The following is a 17,238-nucleotide window of genomic DNA, read 5'->3' on the forward strand; positions in this document are numbered from 1 at the left end:
ATATATATATATATATATATATATATATATATATATATATATATATATATATATAAAACTGATGCATGAAAGTATATGCAAATGACATTTGATATACAAATTCAGATTTAAATTTCACATATGCCCAACATATTTCATTAATGCAACTTGTGCTTTGAAATATATTAAAAAAAAGGTCTGTTGATTTATTCTTTCAACCATTGAAATTTCAAATATGCATAAGTTCAAATATATCTGATAAGTTTGTTTATTCAGTTCAATGCAATTCACCTTTATTTGTATAGCGCTTTTACAATGTAGACTTTGTCAAAGCAGCTTCACATAAAAGATCGTAATAAATAGAAACAGTGTCAGTTCAATTTTCAGAGTTTCAGTTCAGTTTAGCACAGTTCAGTGTGGTTTAATAATCACTACTGAGAGTCCAAACACTGAAGAGAATATCCATCGTTGCGTAGCTCTACAGATCCCGAACCATATGGTCATATATGAGCTCCTATATACCATTATAGCTAATTTATTTTAAAATATATGTACATATTTGTATTTAAATTGATTTAAAAACCAAAATGAAACCATTTTTGGCAATATTTTAAAATATATGTTGCACATATGACATTTTTATTTACAATGCTCAGCATACATAAGTGCACCTCTCACAAATCTATCTTTTAAAATTCATATTTTTAATAGGAAGCTATACAATATTATATTATAAGCCTAATCTGCAGCGTATCTAAAATAATAACTCACGATAATGGTTCAGTTAATTTGGTTCAGTTTTTGGTTCAATTTAGTCCAGTTAATTTGGTCCAATGGTCCAGTTGATAACTACACCGATTTACATGTTATAGAAAAATATTAAGTACAAATTTAAAAAAGAGGAAAAAACAAGAGAAGCAAAAAATAAAATAAATACAATTTTTGTTTAAAATGTGTAGGTTGTAATTTTTTTTTCAATATTTAGCTTGAAAATAATTGTATTATCTTTCAATTTCTAAATATGTTCAGTGACTAAAATATTATTTTAATAAATATATCTGTTTAATAAATAGGTTTTGTTTAAATGCACCAAAATACATTGCCTAAATTCACTGAGAAATAGATCAAATTATTCATTTTCAAAATGTGGTGCACTCAATTATGCTGAGCACTGTATGTGAAATCCCAAAATACAAAAAGTAATAATTGCCATATATTATATTTCTATGTGTGGAAATAAACACAAAGGCCATTTTGTGTTAAACCGTGTCTTTAAGAGCTAGAAAAGGAACTTGGGATCAGTGGAGCTTTTGCTTTTGAAAAACACAAGATGAAATGCAGTATAACTTAAAAAATCAGAGACAACTTGAACATCTTATACTTGGAATGCTGTGTCATGTGCGAGACGCTGTAAAAAAAAAAAAAGCAAGAAGCAAACGCAGCTGTCAGACAAGTCAGTCTAAGCGCATAATTAGCCAGAAATTAAATGGAAAACAGTGCTTTTAGATAAAGGCGATTTCAGTGTTGTTGTAAGTCTTGTCCTCATTATGGTCTGTTAGAGCATCTACCAGCATAGGCTAATGGTTAAAGCTAATAATCTATACCCTGGAAACCGATGATAAGCTGTGTTATTCATTGCACGTCATGATTTTGCCAAGTATGATGCAATCCTGGATTAACATCTATGTTGATGCTAGAACATCATTTTTGTTTAAAAATGTAATCCATACCTATTCCCTACCCCTAAACCCACTCAACCACATTAAAACTAAGATTTTCTAAAGAGGGGAATGATAATTGGATAACAATCATGCAGAAACCAAACAGTAAGCCTAATCTTAACATAACCAGTTTGTGTTTGTGTTTCTATCTCTTAATTCTGATTGTCTGACTGGAATGTTGTTCCAGGATCAACATATATATTATTCCAGGAATATGTCCTACTTGGTGAAAGCAGGTTGGCACTTATTTATTAGTGAAGTTGACTAAAGTAGTTTTTCTGTTTTTGCCTGCCATGTTTTTGAAGAAGTGGTTTAGAGGTGACGAATTTCCACACTTTCTGCACATGTGCTGTCAACAGCTATTAAAGTATCAACTTTATATAAAATCTGCCCTATCTGACAGATGCCTGTTCAGTTTCACTACACAAGTCCTGACAAGAAAACAAATGGAATAAAATAAGCTTTCTTTGTGGCGCAACCTGTTTAAATACATCTCCATTTATATAGTATGTAGAAAACAGCATGTGAACAGAGTATGTCTGAAATCATAGTATTTGAAAAACAGTAGGTGAGACCATCAGGATAACCTGCTACTTCTGGCAAGAATCTGAGCTGTGCATCCAGTGGAAATTATACTATCCCAATTTGCATACTATCTGTCCTAAATGGTATTCCAAAGTTGCACAAATGGTCTACTAATTCCCGTAGAAATCCGAAGTGCTTATATGTGTATACTGTAACCACTAATATTGGACTTGAACTCAGTTAGAACTATAAGCAAAGCCTTACAAACTACAAACATGGCAGACACGTAAAACCAATGGGTAATTAATAATAATAATAATAATAATAATAATAATAATAATAATAATAATAATAATATATTTTATTTAAAGCAATTTTCAAAAATATAAACTATAAAAAAAATTAAAATATAAACACAATTCAATAGTAAAAACAATTCAAAAAATAAACCAGCAGTATAAAAATAGAGAAGATTACAAAATACAAAGACTTAGTACAGAATGTAGCATGCAGTTATAAAGAGTAAGCTATTTTGAACAGATGAGTTTGAAGTCTGGATTAAAACAGAGGGAGAGAGTCAACGTTGCGGATGTCAGGAGAAAGAGAGTTCCAGAGATTGGGAGCAGAGAGACTGAAAGCTCTGACGGCAGAGGGAACAGAGAGGTGATATGGAGGAAAAGGATTTAAGGGAGCAGGAATGAGTAATGATATGGAGGAGATCAGACAAATAAGGTGGTGCGAGGTTATGGATGGCCTTGAATGTATACAGGAGGATTTTATATCCGACTCTGGGTTGGATTGGAAGCCGGTGCAGATCTTCTAAAATGGGGGTGATATTGTGAAAAGAAGGAGTTTTGGTGATAATGCAGGTAGCTGAGTTCTGGACCAGTCGAGGGATTTCTGGGGAAGGCCATAAAGGAGAGAATTGCAATTATCAATGCGTGAGGTGACAAGGCTACATATGAGGATAGAGGCGAGTGGTGAGAGAGGAGCAGAGACTATTTATATTACAGAGATGAACATATGCAGACTTTATGTTATTGATATGAGACTGGAAAGAAAGTGAGCTGTCGAGGATGACACCCAAAGTCTTAACCTGAGGAGAGGGAGAGACTGAAATGCCATCTATAGTAAGGGAGATGGAGTCAGATTTAGAGAGTGTAGATTTGGTGCCAACAAGAGGATTTTCAGTTTTATCACTGTTAAGTTTTAGGAAATTTGAAGTGAACCAGCATTTTATTTCAGAAAGGCAATTAATGAGAGTGGAATAGAAGAGGTGGGCTTGCTAGAGAGGTAACACTGGATGTCATCCTAGCAGTGGAAGTGGATATTGAATTTACAAAAAATGTAGCCAAGTGGAAGGAGGTAGATTAAGAAGAGAAGGGGCCCCAGGACAGCGCCCTGGGGAACACCTGTAGTAACTGGGGAGGACTGTGACCTGAAGCTTTTGACTTGAATGAACTCAGTGCTCCCGGAAAGATATGAGTAAAATCCGTCAAATGGAGTGTAAGTGATACCAATGGAAGTTAATCTGATGAGAAGGATGGAGTGAGATATTGTATCAAAGTCTGCACTCAGATGGAGTAGGATGAGAATATTGATGGATCCAGAATAAGTTGCCATAAGGAGATCATTGTTTGGTTTTGATGAGTGCAGTTTCTGTGCTGTGACGGGACCTGAAACCAGACTGAAATTATTCATAAAGGTTATTATGAGTGAGATGGGAATGGAGTTGGGTAGCAATTATTTTTTTCTAGAATTTTGGAAATGAAGGGTAAGTTAGAAATTGGGTGAAAGTTATTGAAATTACTGAGATCTATTTTTTTTCAGAATAAGGGTGACAGCTGCAGTTTTGAAATGAGAAAGGGCAACTCCAGTGGTGAGTGAGGAGTGGTCAATGGACGATATGAGCCGAGATGAAAGGCAGGATTTGACCAAACTTGTTTGAATGGGATCGAGCTGACATGTAAAGGATTTGGATTTCAACATAAGGTCTAATTGGACACTTCGGTAAAGATGTTTGAAGGATTGTTAATTAATATCAAATCTAATTGAAAATATCCAATTTGGTAGAAAAGGAAATTTTAAAAAAATGTAGATGATGTGACAAGATGACAGCAGGGCACTTAACCATGCAGAACAATGTTAATGAAGAAGTAGTATGTCCCAAAGATTGCACTGTTCTGTTACACACTCAAAAGTATTTACATTTCTTTACCAATTTAGATTCCTTTAGAACAAAGTAAGACTAGGCTAATTGCAATGTGTATATGAAAGAGAGTGAAGCAACGCAACTTATGTGAATAGGTCATGTGTTAAAGACAACAGGGCAGATGTACGTCCAAATTCATTCATATTACTCATATTTATTCTATAGAACATAGTTTCTAATGGTCGTTAAGAAATTCAAAGGCAGTATGCAATTGTATCCAAATGTAGTATGCAACTTCGTACACAACTCTTGTTACAATAAGTCTTTGTTAAGCAGTTTGTAGCATTAGCAGTAGCATCAGAATCGGTACTCTGTGTCAGTCAATCACGATGATTGGTACTCTGTATTGGCCTTGAAGCATTGATCAGAGCATCCATAGTTTGTAGGGCTGTGCATTTAATTGAAACTGAATTACAGTCGCAATTTGAAGTGTTGCGATTAGTTAATCGCAAAAGGCTACAATATAAAATATATATGTACATATAAACAAAAATAACAAATAACATCTGAGGTGAACTGCTTTAAGACCAGTCCGCTATGCATCAGAAGATTAAACATGCTGGACTTTCTGCGATGGTGTCGTGAGGCTTCACAGACTGGTATTGGTTGTCATGAACTGTGCCATTACACAAGAAGAAACGATGGAATCTTGTGTCACGACGCCCAATTGTCGCTTATGACTCTCCATGACACCCTACGTCAAGGAAATTTATAAGAGCTGTCAAAGAATTGTTGCAACGAATTGCAGATTATTGAGCTGAAGCTTTAATTTAGTTAAAATCAGGTTGAAGCTTGAATTAAATCGCAAATCAAATGGCAATCGCAATATCTTAAAAAAAAATCGCAATTAGATATTTTCCTCAAATCGCACAGCTCTACTAGTTTGTTATATAGGTAAGTTTTTGTTTACTTTTATAAACAAAGATAGCATGCTTGCAAAATAATCACAACTAAGGTTTTGATAAACTATACACCATGCGTCCTCCCTCTCCTTTGTAAACAAACTCAGGACTGTTTGTTGGGGCTGTGAATTAAAGATAATAATATTATAAATAATGCTTTGTGTTTTGCACAAACTTTTTGTTTTTGCTTCATAAAACCTCAGTGTATTTACAGTGTTTTGCCTTGTTTTTTTTCCTCTCAAAGAGCAAATAACTTGCATTTAATGAATCACCAAGGACCACATTTTCATTAAAACATCACCTTTGAATAAAATCAACCACCTTTGATAATAAATTCGAGATAATTACAGTGAAATCAATTGTAAATTGACTCCAAAAGCCTCAGCTATTAAGTAGAATCTGCTTTTGTGTGGACAAGCATATTTATCTGTCGAAAATCTGCCGTTTCCATGTTCAAGTGAGTTTTTTTTGTTTATTCTTAAAGCAGGATTAAAAAAAAAAAGTGTAGTTTTACAAATCCGTATCGCTAAATATCACAGCCTTACTGATGGTCGAGCCTTTGGTCACATTTAGAGCTTTGTAGGGCTCGCGGTGATTTGTTTTCATGTGAAGGCAAGCATGTGGCTAATTGTGCTCATTCATCTTTGGCCCGTGAAAAATTACAGCCATTTCACGTAATGTGCAACTGTTTGGGCTGAAAAATGAGAAAAATCCTCCAAAACTCTGTCTTAGAAATTGACATAAACGAGGGTCTTTATGTCCCATATTAGCCTACATTAGATAATAACTTTGTTCGAGCACCGATAGCAAAGCAAAGAGGGCCAGACACTGACAGGAACTAATAAAAGCAAACCCAGCGAGACTGGAAGAGCAGACACAAAAGCTATTACAGCCTGTGGGCTCGTGGGACGACAACAGATGCAACGTTCTGAGCAAAATCTCTTGCAGTTTGAGAGGCTTTCTGTCAGTCATATCGAGAGGAGACTTACAACCTTTTGCTCTAATCTTCCAACCCCAAATGGGCGGTTTTGGAACATTTTTCATTAATATGTCACATTGCACTGAATTTGAAAGCTTTCGTGATAAAACGATGGATCCAAATTAAGGCTCTTCTGTTATTAAACGAGCTTAGATTCTATCGAAAAGTGACAGCTAGATCCATAACAGAGCAGAGTCCTGGCATGTCCCACTTGGCTCTGGCACAGAGCTGTCAGAAAAATGTCAGTATGATATTAATCACTCTGTTGCCAACACACGTCAGTAAAAATTGATCACTGATGCTATTTGGCGAAAAATGAATATAGGCGAGGGCATAAATTGTGATTGTTGTATTGCGTAACATTTAATAGTGCATTAGCTAGCAATTGTGTTAATCATGAGGAATATATACCCGATAATTTTGGACATTTTTAATACAATAAAAAAACAAGAATATACATTTTCTGATTCTCTGATTTCTGCACATGCAGATTTAGACTTGATCTTATCTTCTTTCTTAAGTAGTGACGTATGCAAGACTGTTTCCAGTTCCAAGCCGCTACTCATTTGAATTGAGAAAATATTTGTTTATGACCACTTTTGAGTCATATCACACATTAAAGTAAATTTGATGTAAAATCATGGTGTACACAACAGTCTCTGGACTTGCTGCATCACAGACAACAATTTATAAAAAATTTATCACTTTCTTGCCGTTGTATATTAGGCATAAATAAATATTGTAATTGTGATATTCGAAAGTATTACAGTGCTTTGTAAACGTTTATTATTCTTATTTGTTGAGTCTCCCCATACAGTTTGATAGAGCGATTGGACCTGGAAGCATCTTTGCATGACGTGACACTAAACAAGAGGATAAGTACTGACTTACCGTGAAAGACGTCATTGCAATGGCTCTATATGGCTCTGTATTCTGTCAATATATAGTATGACAATGGTACTTGTGCACACATTTCTCACACTCATACCATTAGCTCTGCTGTTCCCTAAACCATGACAGATATTTGCTTCTGCATCTCATGAACTTCTAGATGGTCTATTTAAACTTTCAATGTCTGTTTTTCCAAGAAACAAGCTGAAGTATGGAGATGAGTCCAGCACACATCTCCACTCTGTTCTTGATAATCTGAAATCAGAACTGGCCCTTAGAACCAGCAGCATCACTACTAAACACAAATGATGTACAGCTTTCACCATCAACAAACATTCAATTGGCATTTCTTGATGCAGCAACAGACTGTTCTGTTGCAGTTTTTTTATTTATTCATTCATTTTCTTCCGACTTAATCCCTTTATTTATCAGGGATCGGCAACTTATTCAGCATTTGTTTTACACAGCAGTTGCCCTTTCAGTTTAAACCCAGTACTGGGAAACACCCATACACACTCACATTCACACACATACACTACTACCTATTTAGTTTATTCATTTCACCTATACCACATGTCTTTGGACTGTGGGGAAAACAGAGCACCCAGAGGAAACCCACGGGAACACAGGAAGAACATTCAAACTCCACACAGAAAAGCTAACTGAACCAGCCAGGACTGGAAACAGTGACCTTCTAGCTGTGAGGCGACAGTGCTGACCACTGAGCCACTGCGCCACTGTTGCAGTGTTTAACCTGTCTTTATTTAAAAGCACAGCATTGCAGATTTTCATATAGTGGAATCTGAGGCTCATAGATAGAGCACATTGAGCAGAGGGTTCCTGCCTTGCTTTATACAAATGAAAGTTTTCTCTCGATTTCTCTGTTTCACAAAATTAAATATGGTAGTTGGTAAAAGACATAAATTGTTTGTGAGTTCGCATTGACAAATAAGTTGTAGACATGAAGTTGCATTTTTACTTTCACACATGACAAAAAGGAATTTAATTAGTAATAACAAAATTTAAAACACAGTAAATGATTAAACATTTCTTTGACTTTCATGGACCTTTCATGTCCAAACTGCTGTGTTATTGCATTTTCTACATTTTTGAGCCAAATCTCAAAACTGTCCAATGGTGTGACTGTCTTAAGCATAGTTCAAGAAACTAGAACCCTTATAAATCAAAAATAAAATCATTAATAAATACAGCAGGCCTTATTTTACAAGTGACTATTTTTATATGGCTGTACTTTTTTTATCCATATATTTTTAAAAACATAGGACCGTTATATGCTTGGTCATTAAAAACTATGTAATCTGCTGTGACACTACAGTATATGCTCATTTTTAATCGGTATTTGTACTGAAAACTTTTATTAGATATAGACTATAGACTGACTATAGATTTAAGCTGCATTCCCAATTGGCACACTATACACTATGCATTTATGCACTATGTACTTATGCACTTACACACTTAACAGGATAGTATATGTATGTAGTGTCGTCCCAAAAGGACCACTAATGTTTTTTTATTAAGCGGAAATTCAAACCGTTTCCCTAATGACGTTTGACGGTTGCCAAATCAGTGAAATAAATTACAGAATTATTAAATAATACCTGCCGTGAGTATAACCGCGTTCACCATCGGGAGGCGCTATAATCACTCTCGTAGGAGAATTTCGCTTTCACCATCCAAAATAAATAAAGTTATCCGACATGTGTGCCCGATAGCTCTGCCCTTTCCCCTACGTGATGTTGTGTATATGGCTGTTTTTCATTTCGCCGCCTTCCGAGTGACCCGAAGGTCCATTCTAAATAAATAGTGAAAATAAAAGGGATATTGGACCTAATTTTCATCTAAGTTATGGGAAATGGCACTAGTTGGCTAACGTTTTCCTTTCCAAACACACGTTTTAGATGCCATTCATCAAACTTAAGTTAATGAACTGATTCTTTCACTATATTAGACTCGTCATGATAAAAAATTTTGGTACTGAAATGTAAAAAAAAAAACGACCATTTCCTGTTAACATTTAAGGCACTGTTAATGGCCTTCCTAAACAGCGCTGATTTGCCATGGTGTTCATGTGCTCAACAGAAATGACTGTGATTGGCCGTGAAGGTCATCATTTCACCTCACTTCACTGATGTTTACCAAGTGCAAGCACAGAGAATGATCTGCTGATGAATCGACTGATCTTCACGGCTTTAAAATGCTTGAATGTCCGTCTATCTGTGCTTGCAATCTGTGAAGAGCAGTATATTGATGTCTTTCATGGCCAATCACAGTCATCACTGGTGAATACTAAGGTAAATCCGCTATGATTATGAACGCACTCCGTGGCGCTTGAATGTTAGCCTAAAATTAACATTTTAAAAAATTCAGTAACGGGACAACCCTGTTACAAACAACATGAGGATGTGCTACAGATGACTGCATTGCTTTATCACTTACTGGGTTACATAGGCTAAAGCAGGGAAGCTTCCCCACGGTGTTTACCTGCCTCCATGGGCTGAAGCCTAGGAGGACACTTAAGCGTATTACCCTTAAGAGATTGTGATGTTGTTTGATGCCTAATATGCTTTAAATTGTTTAAATTAAACTTATTGAATGATAATAAAGTGATGTTTACACCATATCTGCGTTTAAAAATCGCGGCAACAGCTGGAAGTTTGTAGTACACAGCATGTTACGGCTATGTTTACTGCGCTGATCCTATACTTCCAGGTTTCTTACAACCGCAGCCTTGCTTTCGTGTTTTAAAATGGCAGCCGTGTGAAATAAGCGTATAGAATACACAAGACGTGTCACTCGTATCTTTTTGAATGGGGAAAAGTGTAACTGTCAATATGGTGTATAAAGCCCCGCCAACTAGTACAGGAGCCAATCATTGATGGCTATTTGGTGAAAAAAGCCCGCCTTCTAGTACAGGAGCAAATCATTGATCGCTATAGAATGATGATACTCTGGGGGCGGGGCTCACACCAGACGTGAATTTCTGCAGATTTTGTGTGATTTAGACTTTTGGAAATGAAACTAAAGAGACAGTTGTTCAATTTTATTGGTGATCCCTAATATGAAATTCAATCGTAAGCTTGGCAAGCAAATTTGGAGAATTTGATGTTTCGCCATTCAGACAGGATGCCTGAGCATACTGCCCGGGAGGCGTTTCAAAGATAGCCGGCCAGTGAAATGACTTGCCTTAAAAGGACTTTGGTTGAGGGACCCCATTTAAGATCATGTGACTGTAGCCCCCTGTGAAGCCCATGATGGGCACCTGTTAAGTTTTTGTCTCTGACTTCCCAATTTATTGAAAATATCTAACAAGTGTTCTCTCTAACACTTGTTATGTATATCTATGTATATTGGGGGTGTCACGATATAGATTTTTAATCGAAATCAATCTAAATTTATGCTCAATTTCGATTATCGAATCAAAAAATAGAATCGTCGCCCCCATGTCACGTCAGCTTGGCTTGCCAAGCGGGAAAAAAACGCTTGTTGGAGTGCTTGTTAAACTGCAGTAGCAGGAGACCCGTTGACAGAACTTAAACCCTCTCCTCTTTCAATAAAGATACCCGTGTGTAAGCATTTTGGATTTCCAGTGAGTTATGTTGACAACGTTCGTGTTGTCGACAAAAAAAAACACAGTTTTGCAAGCTCTGCTATGTACGTATTACGTACGGTTCGTCCGATAGACAACACCGGCATCGCGATCCTCCGCCCGCCCCCGTTGCAAATCCGCTCACGAAAAGTACACACTCAGGCCCTGTTTACACTGTATTTGTTTTTAAATGGCATTTTAGAACGACAACGATTAGAACGACAACGATTTGAGCCCTCCTTCCTCTCTACCTCTGAAAATGCACACCACGTGACCACACAGACACAGACGAACACACAGCCATGCGCTCAAGACAGCAGGTCCAGGCAGTCAGAGGACTGCTTCTATTTTTCACTCACTTGTACTTAGTCATTTTAGCGAACACCTCAGATACTGTTGGCTGGTTCCTGTTGGTTGTGCGTCTTTTTTACCGACGCCATTATAACGACACAGATCACTGCCTATTCACGAGTCCCGCAGAAAAAGTGATCGACAGGTGGTAATTATGTGTGTATCTTGCCTTTATTCATTTACTGTATGATTTGTTTATGGGTAAAACAAAGAACATGCAGGTCAGGTAGTTTAAACGGTAGGCTACAAATAATTAATTGGTCATTAATTAATTAATTATTCATAATCAAAAATACAATCGAATCGTGCCTTTAGAATCGAAAATGTAATCGAATCGAGGATTTGGAGGATCGTAACACCCTTAATGTATATCTAACAAAAACACAAAAGCAATGGTTTCAATTATTTAAAATTGTTTAAATTGTTAAAACGAAATGAAGTTTGTCAAACTTGTCGTGTATATATATATATATATATATATATATATATATATGTGCCAAGTATGCATACAGTATTTTTATTTAATAAAGTATTTTATAAACCACCATCTCCCATTTGACAGCTGAATTATGCTGTGAAGGACTGCCTAACCTTGCCATAAATAAACAGTACATAGATTTGAGAAGATATTTTAGCATCAAGTATTCAGTATTATAAGAGAGAAGGGTGTATTGATTTGTAACTGTCAGTGCAATTTACCCAGACTTTATGATCTGAAATAAAAAATATTGGAGATGCATTTGAGAGATAAAGACAGCTTAAAGCTTGGATGTGCTTGCTCCAGTTGGTGTTCTTAATCTGGCAACCCATGTCTGCCAGTATTTTGAATTTGGACGGCAGTGCCCATTTCATCTGCTAGCTGTCAATATTACAAACTGCACCTTTAAAAGTATCTGAAAACATGACTAATAAATGAAAAGCGAGGAAGGAAATCTTTTTTGAGCTTTGAAGGAGCTTGAGTTCTGCCGAAGGATACTGGTTTTGAAGGGCTTTGGGAATGAAGAGAAGAAGGTCATGAGAATGAGAATGAGCAGGCAAACTTGCAGCAGAGTTTTGCATATACTAGAGTTTACTAAGGGTTTTGGATGATGTGCCATAAAAAAATGTGGTTCCAATAGATTCTAGATGCCATAAATATGTGAATAAAATTTTCAGCGGCAGAGAAGGAGAATGTTGGGCAGAGATAATTTTTTATTCTGTCATGCCCAAAATATATATTTATAGCTCAAATACATTTATTGCATCCGTTTCTTTGGTTCAGAACTTTTACATTTTATTTTAAGCATATTTCTTTCATTATTTTATTTATATAATCTACCATTTGAGCTCAGAAATAATATTCGTGAAGGACATTACATTGACAGTAAAGACAAAAGTTTTTAATTTATGCTCAATTTAATTTTCTATTCATTAAAACAATCCAGAGAAAATGTATAAAGGTTGTTTTTTAAACAATTTTTTTCCACTAGTGATAATAATAAATTATTCAGCACTAAATCGGCATATTAGGAGAATATCTGAAGGATCATGTGAAACTAAAGGCTGAAGTAATGGTAAGTTAGTAATATATAAAAAATGCATTTTTTTAGAGGAATAAATAGCATTTTAGAAAACATTTATATACAAAACAGTTATTTTTAATTACTAATATTAATAATAAAATTTTACAAAATTGCTGGTTTTACTAATTAATTGTAAATTCACATAAAACATGTACAGAAACTAAACTTTTAAATAGTAAAACGGGAGAATTTTTGCCTTTCTTTCGCAATACAAAAAAGAAGAGACAGGAAATAAAAGCAAAAGATGTGATTAGAAAAAGACCTTGAAATCACAGTGACCACAGATCATGCGTAACATAACCATGACATATTCATATTCATCCATTCGAAATGGTTGTGGTATATTTCCCATTGGTAGCAGGCTTCACTCCGCAGTAAATTGATCAATTCTCTGGTATTCAAAGACTCCCAGCCACCATTTCAATGGTGCACTGCACTGCCCAGTGGTTCAGCTGGTTAAAAGTGCCCTTTTCTCACACCTTTGAAGAGAATTCCTCACTTCCTCTCACTTCATCTTTCCTGTCGAGCTCCTCTTAAGAGCATTACAGGATGGACACTTTTGCTCTAGAGATGCTATCTTCAAAGGCAGCATAAAAACGCATGACTTCTGTAACAGACTAACAGATATGTTGGTAGTGTGCTTATGATGCTTTAAGAGGTCTCTCTATAGATTTAGGGACAAAGCCATGGGCTCAGTGGTACACATACAATGTTGACAATGTATTAAGAGAGTATGCTCAGAAAATGGTCCAAACTATTCCACCACAATCTGCCAACTTTGAGATCTGTGGCCTTGCAGTTGTTAGAAAAGTAATGTGATCTGTGTATTTACTGTGTATTTACTGGAGTTTCCAGTTTCCACACTAGAGCCAATAAAACCCATATTTTCCAAAGCAGATTATCAGTTAATGAAAACTTTTTGTACAAGATTTTACAAAATACAATGCTTTTACTTCAAAAACTCCATGTAGTGCATTCTTTGTAAACAAATACATTAAACGTAGGCTCATTAGAAATACTTTGCCAACTTTAATGACATATGACTCTTGAACCCATTGAACGTTTCACATGTTAAAAGTCATTGTACTACAAAACAATTAAGTACATTTCAGAACTCAAAACTTACTTATTAGTCTTAAACAGCTTATATTGAAGCCAACCTGCCAAAACACCAGGTTGTGAATGTGTCACTTTGTTATCTAACAGCATGGATTCCACAGAAGAAGATCAATGTTTTGTTGCATATGGATGTGTTTTGGGCATAATGTGCATTTAATCAATCAGAGTCTTCCGTTCCCTTTAAGAGGAGTTGTGCCCATTTACATGATAAACTTTGTAAGCTTCACTAGCATCAGGATCAGCTTGTGCACAAGGTTAGAGTAGACAACAATAATTGTTTGACATTCAATCCTTGAATTTTTCACATGCAAAGATGCATGCTTTTGCACACCCCTTTGTGTGCAATAAGCAAAATACGTGCGCATGGATAGTCTCATATCATCAACACAGTCCTTAAATAAAAAATAAAAAAAACTGCGCTATTGACTTTAGACCAGCTTTGAAATTTGTCAATAGAACTGTCTTTTTCAGTTGCCTCAAAAAGCCGCAACCAACAATATGCCTTAACACATCTCCTTGTCAGATCAGCATGTCCATGGGCACACAGATTTGCTAAATAGATTTGCTAATCGCCTGACAATATATATGGCTTGCAAATTATGTTTCACAAATAAACACAAGCAATAACTAATTATAACAATGTGCAAAATCACATGTGAAGTCAGAGTTCTTGCTACACTTTCAAAAATAAAAGTACAAAGATACCCGATCTGTCTGGGGTGGTACCTTTTCGAAAGGTACAAATTTCAGTCCATAGTAATACCTCAATGGTGCATATTAGTACCTAAAAAGTACAAAAGTGTTCCTCTCAATTGTTTTAGGTATTAATATATACTTTTGAGGACCTTTCAAGTAGAAATGTTTACCTTTTGAAAAGGTACCACCCCAGTGACAGCTCACATACCTTTATTTCTGAGAGTGTAGAGACACAAACGATAAGCCGTTGTGGTAGGCTACAGCTCAGATAACACATCAAAAAGACATGGCCAAAGTTTTTCCATTTCTTGAGTCCAAAAAAATCAGTGGAGCCTTTTGCAGAACCAAATCCACCTAACGCTGTGGTCTACAGCTCCCAAAACTTCCAGCTGTGCTCTATCTCGCTCTCTCATTGGCTGTAGGTCATTGCTGATGTGCTTTCTACCAGAATCTTTTCACACAGCAGATTATGAATGTGCAAATGTTCCACATATTCAGTATGGCAAATATTTGATGGGCATTGCTGACATGGGAATTCTCTCTTATTGGGCTCTATTTTGACAGTCCATGCGCAAAACAGAAAGGGCAGGGCGCAAGCGCATTTCTTAATGAGTTATAGGTGTGTTTTGAGAATAAACCAATCCGAGTCTCATCTCCCATTCCCTTTACAAGCCAGCTGCGTTGCGCAATAAGCACATTTGCTATTTAAAGGATGTAAAGTAAGTTCACTTTCGATTTTGCTTTCGTGGATAGGGAAACCTTTATGCAATTAGCCTATAAATAATTAATTTTGTTTGTTAAGTGCAAAGATTTGTTTCAAAACTGTTCAGTTAATAAATTAATAAGTTAATAAATAATAAATTCAGTTCTAATTTTTCAACGAATAAATGAACAATAATAACAAAGTGTGCTCAAAATACTGAGTTATTTCCAAATACACCTGCTATGCTCCATGGTCTAAAACCTGACAGGTGGACAAATCTAAGCTTGTTTCTAAGCACTATTTCAGTCTAACAGTATTTGAGTACAGAAATCAAATAATCACAATGTAAACATGCTTTTCTGACTTTGTTTTATCGTTTCTAGTCCAAATATCAAAAATTCTTAGATCAAGTAAAAATTGTTTAGAACTTCAGAAGAAATAAGGCAAAATTAAGAGTGTTTCCATAAAACAAGTAAAAGTATCTGCCAGTTGGGGAAGGAAAATAATCGTGTTTTCACTTTAAAAAGTAGATATTTGAACAAGAAACAAGACAACAAAGTGAGGAACTTAAAGAGGTCTTTAAATCTTATAAATTCCGTATAAATACAGAAATTAAATACAATTCTGTAGCTCCTGGTCAACTATAATTCAGACTGGACATTGCATACTGTATCTTTGTCATGTGACTATTGTGGATGCCAACATTGCAATATCGATGCTGAAATTATATATTGCGCAGCCCTAATTTTAGGTGTTCAGTATGGCAAATATTATTATAAAAATTATTGTAGATTAATGACATTTGTTGCCTGTTGCCCATTGGTGACAGTGATTTTCTCTGATTATGTTTTTGATAAGTCATGCTGCATGATAGTTACATACATAAATGAGCAATGATTTGCTTCAAATTTCAGGCTTTTGTCAATTATTTCTCAAAATCTGTTGTGGATATTGGGGCTTAAACCATGCAACTTAGCATTAGTTACAAAATATGCAAGCCATCACCTGCTCGAACTGTTTTCTCAATAACAGAGTGCATGGCATCATATCAGTGAAGGTGACCTTTGCAGTCTTATCCGGTGGCAGCTTTCACAGATCCACAAATGTACGTGCAGCTTCACAGCATGTGACAAGCATTTCTTCATTAATCCTGTGCTGAAGCTCTATCATTACTGGCGGATTTTCCGCCGAGAGGATGGACTGAAGTCGTGTAATGGGTAATGAGCCATCTTGAGCACACTGGTGTCCTTTCAGCCAGCACAGGAAACTATGTGAACACTTCTTTTCACGTTTATGTCTCATTACCGGGAGGTCTGCGAATGACCATGGAGGATCTTTTGATCCTGTGTGTCTCTGTGACTCATCTGTCTCTCGTGTGTCGTGATGCTGATGTTTCTGTGGTCTTTCTCACTCATTATGTGTTCTTTTAGAAAGTTACTGTGTTTGTGCTGCTTTAAAGATCGGTTTTGAGATGGCGCAGTTGTTTTGTACTGTACATAAGACCATCCTTTCTGTTTATTATAAGCAGACGCTTTGCATCCAAATTAAAATGTAGTAAAGAGATGGTTGTGAGGAAAAGATAAATGTGCTGATTAAGATGTCATGGAAGACTTTGTTCATGATTATTAATCAGGGTATGCACAAATAATCATACTGTCAAAAAGAAATACAGTATAAGTGTTATATAGATGTAAAAATCAGGTACATAGGGATGGATTTGTTCATTTGTAAGTCAAAGCTGAAGTATCAGTGCTAGAATCATTAGAAATGTTTCAAAATTATTATTTAAAGGCATTTTAAAGGTTTTTCAGTGCTTGAACAAGACTGGCATTAAACTGCACATCACTTTTGTTCAGCATCTTGTTCAACCTTCAAAAACATGTTTCGAGACCTTGCATTCTCTTCCACTCATCAGTCATTCCAGTCTTGTGGCTATAAAGGCCGCAAGGAGGGTATTCAGTGTTGATGGTCCCATAGTTTGAATAAAA

At 35.9% G+C, this 17,238-nt stretch overlaps 1 protein-coding gene across 2 annotated transcripts in view; it reads right to left on the bottom strand.

Annotated features, from left to right (window-relative positions):
• lin7a (lin-7 homolog A (C. elegans)) overlaps window positions 1-17,238 on the bottom strand; it is a 99,932-nt gene that overhangs the window by 59,680 nt on the left and 23,014 nt on the right.

Source organism: Danio rerio, chromosome 4 (assembly GCF_049306965.1).
Source record: "Danio rerio strain Tuebingen ecotype United States chromosome 4, GRCz12tu, whole genome shotgun sequence".
In the NCBI taxonomy this organism is placed as follows: Eukaryota; Metazoa; Chordata; class Actinopteri; order Cypriniformes; family Danionidae; genus Danio; species Danio rerio.